The sequence below is a fragment of the Periplaneta americana genome, chromosome 6, assembly GCF_040183065.1.
Source record: "Periplaneta americana isolate PAMFEO1 chromosome 6, P.americana_PAMFEO1_priV1, whole genome shotgun sequence".
NCBI lineage: Eukaryota > Metazoa > Arthropoda > Insecta > Blattodea > Blattidae > Periplaneta > Periplaneta americana.
The window spans coordinates 57,454,319-57,474,329 of NC_091122.1; the positions used below are offsets into that span (position 1 = coordinate 57,454,319).

At 34.8% G+C, this 20,011-nt stretch overlaps 1 protein-coding gene across 5 annotated transcripts in view; it reads right to left on the reverse strand.

Moving 5' to 3' along the window:
• Positions 1 to 20,011, reverse strand: part of LOC138701339 (protein qui-1) — a 1,858,863-nt gene that overhangs the window by 1,217,436 nt on the left and 621,416 nt on the right. The gene's annotated exons all lie outside the window — the stretch shown is intronic.

The window sequence follows — 20,011 nt, forward strand, 5'->3', positions numbered from 1 at the left end:
CTCTTAGGAATTGGAAGTTTACGTAATATTATACAGTTGTTTAATTTAACTTAAATAAAAGGGCCTCGTTAAGTAATTAACTGTCACGTGATTTCCTCCCTTTCTACAATCCTGAGGCATAACCACTTGGACGGACAGTAGATAGCATGTCTGAGTAATTTTATATTTTCGGGTCGGGCAGAAGTGAAGATTGAATTTACAGTACGTAGAGTAGGTACAGAATTATTTCAACATGAGTTACTAGTACGAAGGACGAAACTGGCAATTGGAATTAGATGCAATAGTCTATAGTGCGATAATATGCACAAAAGAACTGAAGCCTGTATCGAAATGAACGGTCACCATTTTCAAAATTGTGTTTAAATATTCATATTATGATTATTTTTCAATTTAACTTCTTTCTCTATATTGTACGCTAATGTGCTGTAGACAGTATAATATACACTACATAATGAATACGTTCGCATGGATAACTCACTTCGTGAGTAAAAACACTTATTCTTAATACAGTAGTGTACTTTGATTAAAGAAAAACCTAATGAAAATTATCAAACTCAAAATCGCGATATTTCCTAGTTTACGTAAATGGATGAACTACTTTTCTTCCTTCCTATACCTAGTAGAGTGATTTGTGTTTTACGCCAGTATCATAGAACTTCAGTCTTGGAGGGGGGAGCAAGCGATGTTTCCGGTTCTCTAAAGGTATAGACAGGTTAATATTAAAAATGTTAGTAAAAATAAAATGATGTCCCTGTACCTTGGCGAACCAAGCAGAAAACTTCAGAAGCGTCGAATTTCTATTCTGTCCTCCTGCGGCATCAGACATCATTATGACAGTTTCCACGTTAGGACAATTTTTAAGATTTATTTGAAGGCAGTCATTCAAAGACGATGCCACTGAATTAGCAATCCTTTTTGCTTGAGTTTCCATGAAGCAATAGAAATAGGAGTTTCCATGAAGCAATATTAGAACAAAATTACTCCAAGTATCTTACATTATTTAATAATAATTACAAGATAAGTTTTTAAATTGTACACATAAAACACTATCACCAATAAGCACATGCTCTACAAGCCTCAATCTGTAAACCGTCGAAGCAACTGCACAACTGCGTACGGAAGCCGTGGCGAAAATGCGATCGTGCGCCGAGCCACTGTGTAATCTGCAACGTGCATAGCACATATGGAGGGAGGCGGACACCCGAAGAGGAAGTGAAGCAACTGTCTGACTTATTAACGGATTTTCATTTTCCTTACGTCAAGCACTTAAATATAATTTTATACAGTACAAGGCTACAAACTAATGTTTAGTACGTGTAACGAAGAAAGGAATGAAGAATAAATGAACAATATCACAACCTAAAATTAACTGTCTTCAAAATGTCTCTGCGACAAAGTTTCAAAATCAGGAATTATGTCATTTACTGCCAGTCGTAGTTGATCACGAAGATAGTTGTCTGTCAGTCGTGATCTAAATTTGGTTTTTACTATTTTAATTGTTGAAAATAATTTTTCACAAACGTAAGTTGTAGCGAAATGGCTTCAACAGAGCAAGCGAAAGAACGAAGCTTCGGACATTTATTTTTTGGCAAAGATTTGAAAGGTTGAACATTTGTCAAGTTCTTACATCTAGCTCTCATTTAACATCACATTGTAAATCTGTGAGTTTAAATTGAAGATCTAACCGCATTATTCGTACATATGCTGAAAAGGGATCGACGTACAGAGATAGTAATAGTAATAATAATAATAATAATAATAATAATAATAATAATAATAATAATAACTACATTTAACCTTTTAATGTTTCATCAGTAACATGTAGTAACTTATGCCATTTTATGTTATACAACCGTTTTCCTCGTAATACTTGCGAACAAATCATACATTTAATATTCTCATCATATTGTCAACAACAAAAATGCGTCCTCCCATCCTACTTGAAACTTCCATATTTTCTTTCGTCCACTCCATTACATCGAACAACTTACAGCTAACACCAAGGACCAATGATAGTATAAAAATGATCAAGATACGCGCCACAAATCGGAACTTATAGTAGCTGCTATGGAAACTGTACGAACTTTGCCGAACAGTACCGACGCTGCACGAGCAAATGAATTGACTTGACATGTTTTCCATTTCTGCTGGAAAACACGCCAACATGTTAAAAGTGTTAAATTCAACATACTTAGTTAACATGTTCAGTCAATTGAGACTTGAAATGTCCATATACATGTTGAATTCAACATGTTATACTTAACATGTTTTTGTTAAATGTTTAATAGTGGAGACGCGCCTTAAGAGTATTGAATCACATATTTCCATTATCGTCTTATCATCATTATCATCAGCATCAATGTCATCATAACGATTTCATCGCCTCTAAATAGCCTCCGAAGTAAAAATGGACATTAAGCAAGCTCAAAATTATCATGATGTTGGGCCATAACTTCAATGAAATTGGAAATGTCACAAGCTTCGCGTAAAATAGAGTCTCAACGAAGCGAGTCGAATTCAATAGCCCTGAAAAGGAGCGTCATAACGAGGAGAATTTAAAATTCCTTCTTCATCAAGTTGGGCGTAGAAGAGAATGCGAGCCAATGAGCTGGAAGCAGAACAGAAGTCGCGGAACTCCGGCTCTGAATGAGTAAGCAGGGAATCGCGCCGCACACGTTTATTAGATTCTAGCTCTGCAGTTCAATTCGCTCTGCCTTTGATCAATCACTGCCAGACTTAAACGGCAGGCACTGACCCGGACGAGAAATATGAATGCAGACGTCATGCCGTCACTTCCTGCTACCAAACTAATAGAGACCCTACGTCTGCAGACTAGGGCCATGAAAGTATGGAGAAACTGCTATACTCGACTACAGTTGAGTCACAGTCTACTATATACAGTCACGAAGCTTGGGATGATTTTTTGCAAATCTCGCGATAGTTGCTAGCCGCTTGGAGCGCTGTGAGTACTAGGAACAATAGACTGTGCCACAGCCATCGTGATCTAATACAGACCGTAAGGCAGACCATGTAACCCGATCACGAAGGGCGGCGTTTCAACCATATAAATTAGTTGGAATGCATAAACAGTAACATGTGTTTCTCTAAAATGTAGTGCAATTCCATTAATAAAATTTAAAGCAATGATGAGACACTTCAGACATAATTCACTTGCGAGTAATATTATTTTTGCTGTGAAAATTACGTTGTTCGTATGTGTAATAATACCTGCCTTTATTTCGATTAAATATTGCGAAATTCTTGTACATTCATTTATGCACAATTCAATAATTTTCAATTGCACCGCACGGATATTTAGATATGTTGAGATTATAGGTTATGTTTACTGTACCAGTTGCCCCTTTCTGTCTAAATTTAGTGATCTCCAATGCCTTGCCATTCATATGAAAATTATAGGTTATGTTTACTTATATTCCTAAATTCGCAATCATACATTATAACTGAGCATAATGTCATGTATGATACACCGGACATTCAATTTCTCTGTATTTTAATACTACAATTGAGAACAGAATTTCTGTATTTATCTACTACTTAAGAGACGAAGTAACACAATTGTACGTACACTAATTTCATAGGAGTGGTATGATAAACGTTTTGTCTAAAATTAAGGAAGGTAGATGTACTAAATTGAAATCACAATATAAATTCTTTTTTATTAAACTTCAAAATAGCTTCCATTCTAACCTTAAAAATGTTGACGCGAACAGATTATGTTAACATGTAAAATTCTCTTCACATTAATATAACACAGTTTTGTAATTATTTCTGCAACATATTATGCAACAAGAAATAAACGGGACTTATGGACATATTACACTAAATAAGGCTTAGCAATGATAAGCAATAAAGCTATAATATAATATTTCACTGAGCTCCATATACTGAAATAGAAAACCCGAACAAACATTACGGCCTGGTCTAGATCGAAAAAGCATTGACTGTATCGTATTTCGCATTTTTGTGAAAAACTATGTAAATTGTGAAATGTTCGTTACAGGTTGTAATAAATGTAAATGGCTAAAATACAATAATAATAATAATAATAATAATAATAATAACAATAATAATAATAATAATAATAATAATAATAATAATAATAATAATAATAATAATAATATGGGACAAGGAGACGTTTGTAGTACTATAAATTGTAAGAAAAATAGGTTAGAGTTATCCTTCTTCGGAAAGATCCAGGAAGGTGAGTTTATAGAATATAATATATATATTTTATGAAATGAATATATATATACCTTATGTATTTCATATTTCAATAGTGGAAGGGAGGTGTTAATTTTTTCAAAAGAGCACGATATCGAAAGTACAATGCATTTTATGGTCTGCTAGAGAAAGAATCTGTGATGAGGTGATAGTAGCGATCCTGGTGGTGAGCAACTATCTATGGATGCATATTTCAACTGTCTATGTTTGCATATTTAGTAAGTATTAAGCTTCGTGTCTGTATATACTAGACTGTGATTGAGTCACAGTCTAGTATATACAGTCACGAAGCTTGAGTTGTGAGGGCGCTAGGAACAATAGACTGTGCCGGTATTATTTCGCAATGTCTGTAATGGAGCGATATTAGCGATCCTAGTGGTTAGCAACAATCTATGGATGCATATTTACTACGTATTGAGCTTCGTGACTGTATATAATAGACTGTGGTTGAGTATAAAACCAAGTGCGACCATGTTCATTCCACAGTTTGAAATCAGTTAGTTAATACTTCATTCACTAATCTCTCAATCACGTAAATCCTTTATTTCTATCTTATATATAACGGGCGTCAATCAATCAAGTTCATTCGTCAATGTTTTGACTTCGGTAAAATCCTGTATCGTTCGGATTCAGCTAAAAACTAATGGATAATCAACAAAACAAAAAAAAAAGCCCTTCATCATCTGAATATATTAATGCGGTGAAAATGTCATGTAACCTTCCTGCAGTACGGTCAGTCCCAGGAAGAGCATTCAACACAACCCGTTGCCGCCACCCAAACTATGACGAGACTGAAACACTAGGACATGTGTTGGGTTTCTGCCAGAAAACTGAGTTACTACGGAACAACCGCCATCACAGGGTATGGAAAATGTTTGCTGATATCCTAAGACAATATGGAGTTCTTGAAGAAGTGCACTGTATCTCGGAAGATGATTAAAAAAGACGAGCAGATTTTTTTTTTCATTAGAAGAAAAAACAATATAGGAATAATACTAGAACCGGCTATAGAGGATTCCACTTTAAGAAAATAGCAGTGAACATATGGAGGCTGTTCCGTCAACTATTTATAAGTATTTTTCTTGAGAACTGGGAATTAATTACTTTCATTTAATTCATAGCACATAATTTCATTGAGAACTAGGTCGATTTCGTGTGCTAAAATTGTGTTACACCTCTTAAATTACCACAGGCCTATATTTAATCTACGAATAACGGGGTAACGACTAAATTGATGGAATAGTCTACCGCTCTCTTGCCGAACATCTCCGCTGAAAAATGCGTAATACTGCAGACATTGAGCTCAACACGTGTATACAAGAAAATAAACAGTAGAAACATTACCATCAGAAACTGATATAGCGTAATGCGTACCGTGGAAGAGATGTAGCCTGCATTTTAACCGACAATTCACCCGCGACTAATAGAAGAACGAGATTAATTTCAGCGAAGTATCTAGCTCACGAGCATATTCCAAGTTGTGAAATATGTGTGTTTCAATTCAGTCCATATCTACGAAGCGTGTTGGAAATACGTCGTGAATGCGTATTTCCATTTAGAAGCCCAATAATATCGGCCATAACAGCTGCCCGCATTCTCTTATCTTTGCGACTATTCAGGGATTTATGTGGCAATTGCAACTTGTTTATTACAACCGCTTACGTTCTTGCGAGGCCATGAATTGCCACAACTACACACTCCACAGCAATAGTAAAATTACTTTGTCTTAATGTTCCTGTGCGAGAGGCAGAAGAGTACAGTTGTCCAACAGTGTAACAATAATCGCATTGAAGACGAACATGTTTGGCTTTAATCCGACAGAGAACAATATTACAGTGATGTTATTTTTGTAATAGATTGTAAAGGAATAGTCAGAATAATAAGTATTTCTGTGGTACACAACGTGGAATTGAAATGACTGTGCAAATTGAAGGGGGAAAATATAATACATTAAAATAAGTTTTAAAATGTAAAATTTTATAACTATGCTGTTCTAAAATTGATAATTAATATGTAATGAATTTATTATTGTTATTACCATTATTATTATTATTATTATTATTATTATCATCATCATCATCACCATTATCATCAATTACCTCTATCGTCATTGCTATCCTTGTATTTCTTTTTTTTTTCCTTGTATTTATGTGTGCTATCTGGTAGGAATGGAGGGGAAGTTTTATGGAATAAATAAATAAATAAATAAATAAATAAATAGATAAATAAATAAATAGATAAATAAATAAATAATTAATTAATTAATTAAGTAAGTAAATAAATAAGTAAATAAATAAATATGTAAATAATTAAGTAAATAAATAAATAAAGTAAATAAATAAATAAAAAACTAAATAAATAAATAAGTAAATAAAAATGTAAATAAATAAATAAGTATATAAATAACTAAGTAAAGAAATAAATAACTAAGTAAATAAATAAATAAGTAAACAATAAATAACTAAGTAAATAATTAACTAAGTAAGTAAATAAATAACTAAGTAAATAAATAAATAAATAAATAAGTAAATAAATAAATAAAAAAGTAAATAAATGAATAAAAAACTAAATAAATAAAAATGTAAATAAATAAATAAGTAAGTATATAAATAACTAAGTAAAGAAATAAATAAGTAAATAAATAAATAACTAAGTAAGTAAATAAATAACTAAGTAAGTAAATAAATAACTAAGTAAGTAAGTAAATAACTAAATAAGTAAGTAAATAAGTAAATAAATCAATCAATCGATCAATCTTAATAAGTACACGGTTAATTAGAAAATTAGGCTGATAATCAGTATAGTTTGGCAACAGAGCATCGCCGATTCACCTTCGAATACACGCACGAACTTAGGTCCGAATAGCAATATTCCGTCCCTTAGTCACTGCAGTAGGGTTATCACCAGGTTTAGGATCCGGGAAATTTTAGCAACCAATGTAAGCACAACTTGACTATAGAGTTCCTTGAACGTAGTAGACAGACATACTGTGAATGTAAACAACGACATCAATGTGCTTCAGTATATTCTACTGTTAATAGTACAATCTGGTGACGGTGGAAAATGAATTAGGATACATACCTCTGAAGTTTTCATGTCCCTTGGCGACGCTGAAGGCGTTAGCGTTACAATGAACAGCCATTTACATACTTGCAACTAGTTCGAAAAAACTGTTAACTATGAATTGAAAATGCACTGTGATGGCCTGGGTTCTTTGCTTAGGGAGAGACGGTAAAATAATGTATTATTCGACCAAGGCGAGTGGAGCCGCGGGCGTAATGTGGTGTTACGAACGCAGGAGCAGTAGCGCCATGGCTCCGGATTCCACTGGCCTTGGTCGAGTAATACCTCTGATCACGAACCGGATTGTACACTAATGCACAGGTAAACAAAATTCAACGCGCCGCCTCACTCCATCTGTACTCCGTTGCACTGTAACTTCACTTCATCTTAAGTTGTCTCGGATCCTAAGCCTTGTTGTCACACTTGCCGTTTTACTTCGGACTAACAGTAAGTACGTTCACTGTGAGTTTCATATTCTTTTGCTCCCCTCAATGTTTTGTTTATTGTAATGGTACATTATGGGGAGACGTAGGCTCAAATATATTGTTATATGTAATTAATCACCGATCCCACAATTCTTTAGCTATTCATCTGAAATTGGGTACAGGTATTTACAATGAGTGACTCTATTATGATACTTAATTACAATACCTTACCATGTCAGGAAGCATAATTACGAACTCACCTAATCTAACCTGATATCACTAAATATGAGGTACAACATAGATTATGAGACAGCCATTAAATAATTGTGAAACAGCTTCAATTGTTTGTATACGCCCCGTATTTAAACACCTTTTGTTTAATCTCCTGCGCCCTGGTGTATAGTATACCATACTTCATTCATGCATTTAGTTTCAAATTTGTCACTAGGTGGAATCGTTATTGATCGCTTCTTTTCTGTGCTTGTCAAACTCCTAACATCTCTCGGGACTTGCAGGAAGCACAAGAAGATCGATGCAATCCTTGCAATGCGTGTTTCAACTATTTGTAAATAAAAATGGCGACTAGCAACTCAACGCCAAGACACCGTAAGAAATGCTTTCGAAGTAAGTACACAGTAAACGTTATAATCAGGCTTTGCGACTTCGGACCCGATAGAGCAGTTCAGTGGGAAATCCGCATAACGGTGTACTGAGTATAGTGGTAAAGCGTACAGTGGGTGGGGGTACTGTAGATTGGATGTCAACAAATACGCAAAGGAAAACGCTCGGAATTGAAGGTTCTGACGAATAATTTGGTTTTCATACAAACTGTGTCTGAAACTATTACACGGTTAGAGCAAGAGATGCCGGAAGCCCTGAAATTAATTTAGAAAATGATGCAGAGAATTAATGAGACATCAAGTACACCGGTTACTGAACGTGTAAAACAGAAGTGGAAATCAATTTTACGTAAAAATAACGGATATGGAGCATTGTGTAATATAAACAGCAAATTAGTGCACATAGAGTCACCCAATAATAAAGGACTGTCTCTTAGAGATTGAAATGATGTTAGGTTTTTTCGTTTTGCTCCTATAAAGTCATGCGACGTAGAGCGCATTTTTTCACAGTACGAACTGTGTTTGGTAGACAACTGAAAAAGATTTACATTTGAGACACTGAAAGTGTATTTTGTAGTACATTCCAATTCTGTACTGTAACTGCACTTCCTAAAGACGACCAATAGGATAAATGAAGAAAATAAAATTGCTACATGTTTATTTCCACCATTAACACTATGTATAATTAAACACAAATGCTTATAAAAGAAGAATAAATGCTTTTCACATTATTTTGACATTGTCATAATGTAATGTATATTTACTTTCAGAATGTCTATATATGTGCGTTTCCCCATACTACCGTACTCTATTCTAAATAGCAACGTTGATACCTCAACACATCTCTACCTTTCAGTACCTGCAGCGAGTCAACAACCTATAGTGCATGCACAGTAAACTTATTGTATTGGGTCCAAAGTCTCGAGGCCTGGTTATAATTTAAGGGTAAAAAATTATTATATAAGATGTATGTGCAGAGACCGGAAGTATAGAACAATATACCTAAATTTGTGCCGTAAGTGTAACTTGCAGAATTTGTTCAGCATTTTTCCTTATTTCAGTGACTTTTTTTTTAGTGTAGAGTTATACTGAACTTTTAAATAAAAACAGTGTTTCAGGACTCAGGAGGATAAAACGACATTTCATTTGGCGCCTAAGAAGATAAGTATTTTGGGTGAACAAGATAAATTGGACACCCAGTATAATCCCTTTGTTTCAAAGCTGTGCAACTGTGTCTTCATTCTCTTAATCTCCTTTCCATCGATTTCCAACTTGGTACTCCTACTTACTGCATAACCAGTTTATCATGTCATGTGTACAGGATTATCTTAGAAGATATGAAGGGTTCAGAACCAGTGGGCCAAGCGCCATTTACTAAAACAGTAGAAAACAAGGGTTATAATGAAGTTATTATCATAATTCAATAGAAACATATAGCAAGTAATATAAAGTATACACATTCAAACTAAATGATATGTCAATCTTTATTAAACTACGGTACTCATTTAACTTTAACCCTTGTTTTCTCCGTTTTTAGTAAATGGCGCTTGGCCCACTATGACTCTGAACCCTTCATATAACCCTACAATATAGGCTATGCATAACAGACAAAGATCCCTGCCGTAGAAAAGATTTCAACCCACGACAACAAGTTCCAGGAATTCCTGGATTCTGTAGACTACGACCGCTGTTAAAGAGTTTTATTGCCTTCAAGAATAGCATCATTGAAAGTCGTTCCACATAATTTAGCCTTGGAAACGATAAACCGAACATTCATCGTTTCAGTATTTGTCTTTGTTTCACCATTCGTTCCATGACTTTACGATCTCTGTTTTGGCTAATTAATATTGGAATTGTCTTTGAGCTTGGCAACATATTGTGTACTTGAGGCTATTTTTGCACAAGCCATTCTACTACTTCAGTACAGACGACCTCTTTTCTTGGGAGTCTGAATTCGATTGAATTAGAAATAAGAGTACAGTCTTAGAAAAATGTTTTATCGCACAGATACTTTGTAAGTACCAGAAAGGAGGCAGTGCGCATGATCAGAGGACGAGCGAACTGGTTCACAAGAGAATGACTAGTTCAGGTAACAAAATTAGACTACCAGGAAGATGAAAAGTGGCTTTGTCAGGAAACACCATGGAACGAATAAATTCATAATCGTTTTCAAATTAAGGTCTGCATACTTATTCAGAAATTTCTTCGTAGTACTTTGTCCTCTGGTTCTAGGGCTTGCAACAACTGATGAAATCGCAACCGCTTGCGAAGAATCTTTCCTTAAAATCAGTGGACCATTTACGGATTGTAGGGCCACTGGATGGATCTGCACCAAACTTTGTTCGGTAATGCCATTGCACGTGGTACACATGAAAATCAAGTACAGTAGAGGCCAAAAAAAAAAAAAAAAAAAAAAAACCGGATCGGTCCTTGTAGCTGATTTCAGAGCCTTGTTCACTTCAGAGCGTGACAGACTGGCAACTAAGACTTTCGTGGTTCGAATCCTGCCTGGGAAGGAAACTTTTTTTTTTTTTTTTTTTTTTTTCCTTATTCAAATTTATTCCCAATACTTTTCGATTGCAGCGATATTTTACCAGATCATGAATTTTAGCAGCTTATTTTTAATGGCTTTCGAAATGGGCTACGTCAGCAGTCTAAACTACAACAATTTCAATAGATTACTCGCTATCTTGTGAATGCGGGCGTGGCATGCGCAGTGGCTCATTTCGGGGACTCTGATTATTCCGTCGGTCCGGTTTTTTTTTTTTTTGCCACTGTTGTACATAAAACGCTTTTCTGTTCTCTATAGCAGCCATTTCCCCTCAACAACGAACAAATTTGTTTATATGCGCTATGAGGCAGTGTTCCAATTAGGAAAACAATGTTGCCACAACTAAACTTTTCGAGTTTCTCTTTCCATTGATGCTATTTTCGTGCACCTCAGATTTATAGACCGTAAATTACATATGTTCCAAATCGGAAAGGTTTTTTGTAGGAGCCCTGTATTTTCCTTTAGAAGTTCCTAAACCAGCGGTCACCAAAACTCGAACTGCAGTAATTACATGTGACAGACAGCCTATGAAGTAACGAGATGAAGGAAAGGTACTTAGCATGAAAACTACAACTAGTGGTGGTTCCTGTATTAACAACTTGATCAATCCCGCGGATAAAAATCTCAAGCTTTGCTGTATCAGTAATGTCACCGCTGTCATCAAGAGCCAGTGAATAATATACGATTTTTCTTGCTTCTTTTTTAACCTTCCTCTTGAATATAATTAGGAATTTCCTAAATTATTCTCTCGATACTTGGTCGAGAAATTCGTAGTTTTCAAAATTAAGAACTTCTTATGGACAAGTTATTTAAGCTATTTTAATCATTACTCTTTTGAAAAATTCTGTTCTATTAAAAGGTTTTAGAGCACGAGATGTTTCAAACCCCATTAGGTAGCCGACTTCCATACATTTATTTATGCCATCTTTCTCTTCCTGGCTATGATTTAAGACATGTCAATTCCTGGCGTTTAATAGTTCGTTGGCACATAATATTGAATCAGTTTTTCTATAATATTATTATTAAATGAATAACTAATAAATAGTTACCCTCATATAAAGATTAGAATTGAGATAAACCTAATAATTTTATCCTTCTAGGGAGAAAACCTAAAATTATCAATATTCATGCACGTACAGAGGAATTATAGAAACACATACTTTGTGGTCAGTAATAATAATAATTTTATTTTTTATTTTTTTTACTAATATTTAATGTGCTGTACAACAGCCTGGGGCCAATAACAGTTCAGCACAAGATACATTTAGCACGAGATTTACAGTGTACAAGGAATAACAAAACTGCATAGAAATAATTATGAAAATTACAGACCAATACAATTAAACAATAATGACAAAATGAATAGATAACAAAAAACAATGCATACAAATAATTATTAAAATTGGTACAATGAGATAATTAAAATAATGGCAATTAAATAAAATGAATTACAAATGAATTAATGAATTCATATACGCGAATTAATGAAATCATATAAATGAAGACTGGAATCATATAATAATAATAATAATAATAATAATAATAATAATAATAATAATAATAATAATAATAATAACAATAATAATAATAATAATACATTATTCAGCGTGACAATTAATGTTTCTATATAATCCTAATTGAACCGTTGAGCAAAGTAAACATATTATATTTTGTCCCACAGAAAAACAAAGAGGTTCTCCTCCTCATTCTTTACGAAACCACCTCTCACTGCTTGTAGAGACAGAGTTTGTAGAGCGACATGATACCGCCACTGCTTGCTTGCATTCAGTACGTTAATGAAACACACAGCACTGCACAGGAAACTCCTCGTACCCGTTTGAATGTCTGTGATTACACGAAGTAATCACGACACCCGCTTTGGTCACAGCTGTCCTAAACTCTTCCTTGAATGCAGGTATTTTTCCAGACAACTTACCCTTTCCTAAAATGAAATAAAAATATATACTTTGCAGTAAAAAAGCCTTACTTACTTACAAACGGCTTTTAAGGAACCCGCAGGTTCATTGCCCCCCTCATATAAGCCTGCCATTGATTCCTATCCTGAGCAAGATTAATCCAGTCTCTACCATCATATCCCACCTCCCTCAAATCTATTTTAATATTATCTTCCCATCTACGTCTCTGCCTCCCCAAAGGTCTTTCTCCCTCCCAACTAACACTCTATGTGCATTTCTGAATTCACCCATACGTGCTATATACCCTGCCCATCTCAAACGTCTGGATTTAATGTTCCTAATTATGTCAGGTGAAGAATACAATGCATGCAGTTCTATATCATTCTCTATTCTCCTGTAACTTCATCCCTCTTAGCCCCAAATATTTTCCTAAGAATCTTATTCTCAAACACTCTTAATCTCTGTTCCTCTCTCAAAGTGAGAGTTCAAATTTCACATCCATACAGAAGAACCGGTAGTATAACTGTTTTATAAATTCTAACTTTCAGATTTTTTGACAGGATACTAGATGATAAAAGCTTCTCAACCGAATAATAACAGGCATCTCCCATATTTATTCTGCGTTTAATTTCCTCCCGAGTATCATTCATATTTGTTACTGTTGCCCCCAGGTATTTGAATTTTGCAAATCTTCAAAAGATAAATTTCCAATTTTTATATTTTTATTTCGTACAATATTCTGGTCACGAGACATAATCATATACTTTGTCTTTTCGGGATTTACTTCCAAACCTATCTCTTTACTTGCTCTAAGTTTAATTCCCGTGTTTTCCCTAATCGTTTGTGGACTTTCTCCTAATATATTCACGTCATCCTCATAGACAAGAATGTGATGTAACCCGTTCAATTCCAAACCCTCTCTGTTATCCTGGACTTTCCTAATGGCATACTCTAGAAGTCTAGAGCAAAGTTAAAAAGTAAAGGTGATAGTGCATCTCCTTGCTTTAGCCCAAAGTGAATTGGAAACGCATCTGACAAATTGACCTATACGGACTCTGCTGTACGTTTCACTGAGACACATTTTAATTAATCGAACTAGTTTCTTGGGAATACCAAATTCAATAAGAATATCATATAAAACTTCTCTCTTGAACGTAAATTACATGTGTTCGAAATCAGAAAGGTCTTTTGTAGGAGCCCTGTATTTTCCTTTAGAAGTTCCTAAACCCTTCCTTGAATGCAGGTACTTTTTCAGACAACTTACCTTTTTCTAAAATAAAATAAAAACATGTTCTTTGCAGTAAAAAGCCAGTTGACGTAATAGGGCAGGGAAGTATTAATAAACATCGACAAATGCGTATAAATCTTATATTGATGGTGTTTAAGTAAAGGGCTTAACCCTAATTTTTTTAAATTTTACTTTTTTTTTGCTGTAATTAGTTAAAATTAATTATAAAACGTGAAAATATATTTTATCCATGACCATAATGAAAAGCATGCTTTAACTAAATACTTTCGCGTTTGTAAAATAGTCTTTTATTCAACATTACTTTATTCCACTAGTGAGATAAAGACTTTACCTCACAGTTTGAACTTTATCTCACAGTTCATTAGTATTTTCCTAGTACCCGGGCACACACGTATACTTTTCCATTGAACTATTACTCAAGAAGTTAATATATTAATTACTAGATGTCACTACATCTACTTCTTTATTACCATTTCTTAAATATACATACACTCAATCTCCTTCTCTTTTCTCTATTTACTACATCGTAATTTGTGCATAATTAATCAAAGTGACAGCGAAATCAACTCCAACCAGACAAAGAAACACTAGACACAACCTAACGCGGAATAGCTCACCGCGTTAGTGAAACAGAGCTACCCTCTAGCAGGAGGCCTTTGCCCTTCAAGGGACACAGGCTGCTATTATTATTATTATTATTATTATTATTATTATTATTATTATTATTATTATTATTTGTGCATTGCATCCATATCTAATATGTTTTTTTTTTTTAATTAGTAATGATTTACCTTTTGGGAGGCGAGGAGACTTGAACCTACGAAGTTGGGTTTATAGGATTTTATAACACGCCTTAGTCAACTGAGCTAAACAGACACGATAATTAACTACTTTTTAATATTCCTCTTAAGTTTACAGAAGAAAACGTGAAATTATTTTAATCACATTAGTCCCGTGAACGCTTCTAAATAATCCCTGAAACTTCAAAAAGACGAAAATACACGTTTAAAATGAAAAAATATATATTAAAATTATATAATTAATTATAATTTGTTATTTATTCAACGCCTTAGATACCATTCTTCACTAATTATTGCCTCCTACATCATGACCTACCCAGTACACATATCGATTCTAAAATCCCTGCCATGATATATGATTATATGAGGACTTATTTTCAACACATTTTCTTTTATAAAACAAAATTTTTCGTTATGGTCATGGATAAAATTACGTATGGTACTTGTGAGCGTGATCTTTATTGCGCTCGTGTAATTTAAGAACTCGGCTGACGCCTCGTGCTTAAATCTTTCCACTCGCGCAATAAAGATGCACTTACCTCACAAGTACCAGAAATAACTATTTTGACAATTATGTTTACATTGTTTCATTTAAAGAAACTAATAATAATAATGTGCTAAAACTTAATTACAGCAATTTCTGAATTTTTTTCTTTTGTGGGATATGCACTTTTACCTGAATACCGTCGATATGGAAATTCGTCGACACCCTGTTCTGAGATCGCAGGTTTCTGTACAGATCTTGCAGATGCCACAAGTCGCTGCATCGTTCATAGCCGAGTCAGTGTCGCGGGTTGTCATCGCAACCGGTGAACGGTCGATTACACGACGGGCATCCTCCAGTCTTCGCGTAGTTTACGCAGAGTGACCCACATAAAGGCGGCTCCTGGGGAGATGCCAGTGTGTCAGTGGGGAACTCGGGAACGAGGGGAGAGCTGTATCAACTTCCATTTCGTTCCAGATGCTCCGCTGCTTTGTTGCTAGAGACGTGCTCAATCTCCGCCGCAGTGACGGGTCACCGCCAGGATTCAGGAGGAAATCAGGAGTACAGCCAAGCTCACATAGCAGCAAACATAGCAAATCTCTTTATCACAACTAGTGACGCATTGCTGTCGTGTCTAGTTTCATTTTCCAGCTGTTCACATATTAGTTTTACCGTCCGTCCACATTTTTATTCATTGTATTATTGAATGTCGTCTTGATGAAATTATTATAGTACATTATGCAACGAGCCTGTAATGGTAGTAATTAAGACGCGAGTATGTTTATGAAACGAGCTCAAGCGAGTTTCATAATTTTCATACGAGCGTCTTAATTACCATTGTAGTCAAGTTTCATACGACTTTTTATGCTCGACCATATTTCTAACTTGAAATTATTCATAAGTGTTCATGTTATTCTTATCTGACTGAGGAGCGGAACTGACCTTGTGCAATACCTCGTAAATTGTGAGATGTGCGCAGACGCGAAAGTATTGATTTTTTCCGAGAAACAAATGTCGACATTGACCTTGATACAATCTAGAGAGTAAAATAAACATTAATCTTGATATAACCTTGAAATTGAATCAGACATTGAAAAACAAGATGACAAATTGAATTTATTTGTATATTATTTACAATTAACGCTAATTATTATAGTAACAGAACTGACTTTATTTCAAATATAGGTGACTTATTGTGCAATTGGTGAAATGAATTTGCGGGAATGTCCTTTGTGAAAAGCTGGAAGATGACGGTGAATTGATGTTAATTTGTGTGTTGTTTTTTCGACTGAGTTTAATATTGTATTTGAGATTTCAATTTTATTTTGGATCGATTCTTCAACATAACCTTCTGCGACAGTATTGGATTTCCAGTCTCCGTGACGTTTTAATGTTGTGATGTCGCCGCCAGCATCTACTAAAATTGTCGCACCTGCGAAAACAGTTGTCTTTCGATTGCATATCCGAGAATAATCGATACTCGCGCTTTCATATTGCTACAATGGTATTTTCTGATTGATGGAACACCTGAACTTTAATGAATAGGTGTGCTTTAATGAGGTCCATTAAAGGACTGCTACCAGGTGTATAATTACTACATTTCGGCATGGTCGAGCATAAAGATATTAACAACATGGAAGGACATAAAATGGGTAATAAGAAAATCAATATATTACCAGTGGCTTGTGCAGCAAACTAAGTTCATTAGACGTTCAAATAAAAATTTTTCAGATTTAGTTTTAATGAAAAATACCAGACATTTTGAAAGTTATTTGCTTCCATAATAATGAAACATACTACCTCTGAATGTTTTTTTTATGCCAAATACTTTTTCTTGAACCTATCCACCGTCAGTTTTTGAGTTTCAACACGAAAACGCAAGTAACAATGTCAGGACGATCAGTGGGTTTTTCATGTGGGAGTAAAACATCAGGTCATTGTGGATTGTAGGTGAAAATTAAAACCGTCAGGTTTGCTATGCTTTCGAACAATAGACATAGTATCTTGGTATACCTGCTGCATGTAGAGCTTGAAATGTAGATGGTAAAATCATTTTATCCTGCTAAGAAATCTTGCTGAAATGATCGTGAGACTACAAAATTTTGTGGGCCTCTTATTTTATCAGTAAGTAAAACCTTTTGGTTTTTCTTTCCTTAGAAATTGTAATTTTTACGCTCTCTCAAGCCAATACTGAAGCGAATGGCGCATATAAGTATCTATACCACACCGCCATTAAGTAGCCTATATCAAAAAGACCCAACGCCACTTGATTAATAACTATAAAAATATTTGATTTTTAATAACAATATATTATATCGAAATGATAGCCGTCCAAATCTTGGATTTTAAATATCGGCATCCTAATCAATTCAAATGAACAAAAAAGAAAATGTAAATTAATGTCCACTTTGCAATAGATCCTTTCTACGAAAATGTCCAACGTTTACAAATGTCCACATAGAAAATTCGTCCATGCCATAAAAATATCCTTACCTGAACAGTCCACTATCAGCAAGTCCTCTTCTTTAAAATTTCCTACGTTTAAAAATGTCCACAAATAAATTCGTCCATTTCCCTAAAATGTCCGACAGGGAAAATTGCAAGGAAAGTGCCGACAAATGTATTGTCATTTCAATCATGTTATACATATTACATATGTAATACAAAAGATACATATATTGTTCATCTTAATTTCATATTAATGAATTTAAAAACGGACGTGTATACGTCACCAAACATCGTAAGATGAAGATTAATTTCATATGGTATGATATCGCTCTAAGGTAAGATATGTAAAAATTTAATTTCTATCTTTGTAATCTTACCGACAATGTCGAAAATTCATTATTGATATATAGTTTATTTACTAGTTAGTACTTATTATTTGTATGCCCGCCAAGGACCTGTGTTACTTAAATGTTCTGTTTCCGATTGTTGTTGTTGCAAATGGCTAATTAATCGCCAAATGTTCACGTGATGTCGTTGGAATTGAGAGTGGAATCCTTCAACCACATTATTCGTACGCTATCTGTCATTAATTACTAATTCATAGACATTCCATGTCGCAGGAGAAAATCTAGGGGGAAGTGCTTGCCTTCGCCCTCTTGCAGGATGACCAGTAATACAGGGTGCGTCAGAAAGAACGGATGGATTTCACATGGCAAGAAAATTGTAAAGATTCATCAAATCAAAAATGTATTGTTATCAACATATTCACCAATACATGCAGTTTATTTATGTAAAACAACATTATCCATGTGATGTCCTTGGCTTTCAATACAGGCATCGAGGCGTTTTCTGATGTTCGCCATCACTTTCACAGTCATAGCTGGTGCAATTGCCACGATTTCTTCACGAATCGCTGTCTTCAGTTCGTCCAGTGTATGTGATCGATGTTTACAAACTTACGCCTTCAAATGGTCCCAAAGAAAGAAGTCGCAGGGCGCGAGATCTTATCGTAGCCTCGGACAATCTCAGTGCAATAGAATTTCGTCCAGGTGATTTCTTCTTTAATGTTGAACCTGTGATACGAAATGAAGCCACCCACCGCAAAATTGTATTCCGAGTTGGAATCCTAGCGTGACATCCGATGTCGAAATGAGTCCTGAGTGGCGATCACAGACTCTTCATTTTTAAAAAATGTCTCTACGATGAAAGCACGTTGTACACCAGACCAACACCATATTCTCAACTGAAACTGCATTCTATGGCTGACCCAACAGTCGTGGTCCCCCTCACTATATATCTCTCCTCGTTGCGTATCGATAGTTTGAAATCCATCCGTTCTTTCTGACGCACCCTTTATATGTAATTTCAATGTAAGATGATTCCAAGTCCAATATATCGTTCACAAGTCCTTCATTTAATAAATCCCAAACAAATTGCAAGTCATTTAGCGGAATAAACGGGAATCCTATAATTTCCTGCATTTTGTTTCTTACTTCAGGTTTCTCAATATCCAAATATTGTCCCCTCAGGCCCCTCTTGATTACATTTCCCCATATTGCTTGATTGAAGTGGAAAGACACCCACTCACCACTGCCTGAGAGAATGCCAGTCGACAAGCATTCATTTTGGCGATTTAAAAATCACACATTGTATAGGTAGGATAGCAAGTGAGATTTAAATGTGCTGAATAATTTTTAACTCATTATATATAGTGCGGTAAGTATTTTCAGTGTTATTTGCAGTTAGGTAATATACTAAAGGAAATACTGTACGAAACTTCCAACAATCTCATGCACTGTGAAAGCTGAAAGAATTGATTTGGCACAGTCTTAAACCTACTATCACTGAAAATCATGTCACTGGCAGCCAAAAGTTCTAAATTTCTATCGCTGGCAAACATTAACACTCGTCCTTCATCATTAAAACCTGAATAAAAGAACATAAAATTTTCTCCCCTTAATGTTTTGTTGTAGGGTTCAACAATGTCAATTTCTCTTATTGATTGAGGAAGTGGAAGACGATTTAGCTTCTGCTGATAAGAAACCATTCTCATTACTGCATTTCTTTGTGGAAGACACGATAATTTCTTCGTTATGAACTGCAGCAAGGTCCTGTCTGACAACAGAGCCGGGAGGTTAGTTAGTAACTCATCTCTGTTGATTTGTTGAACAGCTTTGTATGTTGGACCTTTTTGTATGGACCTTTCGTATGAT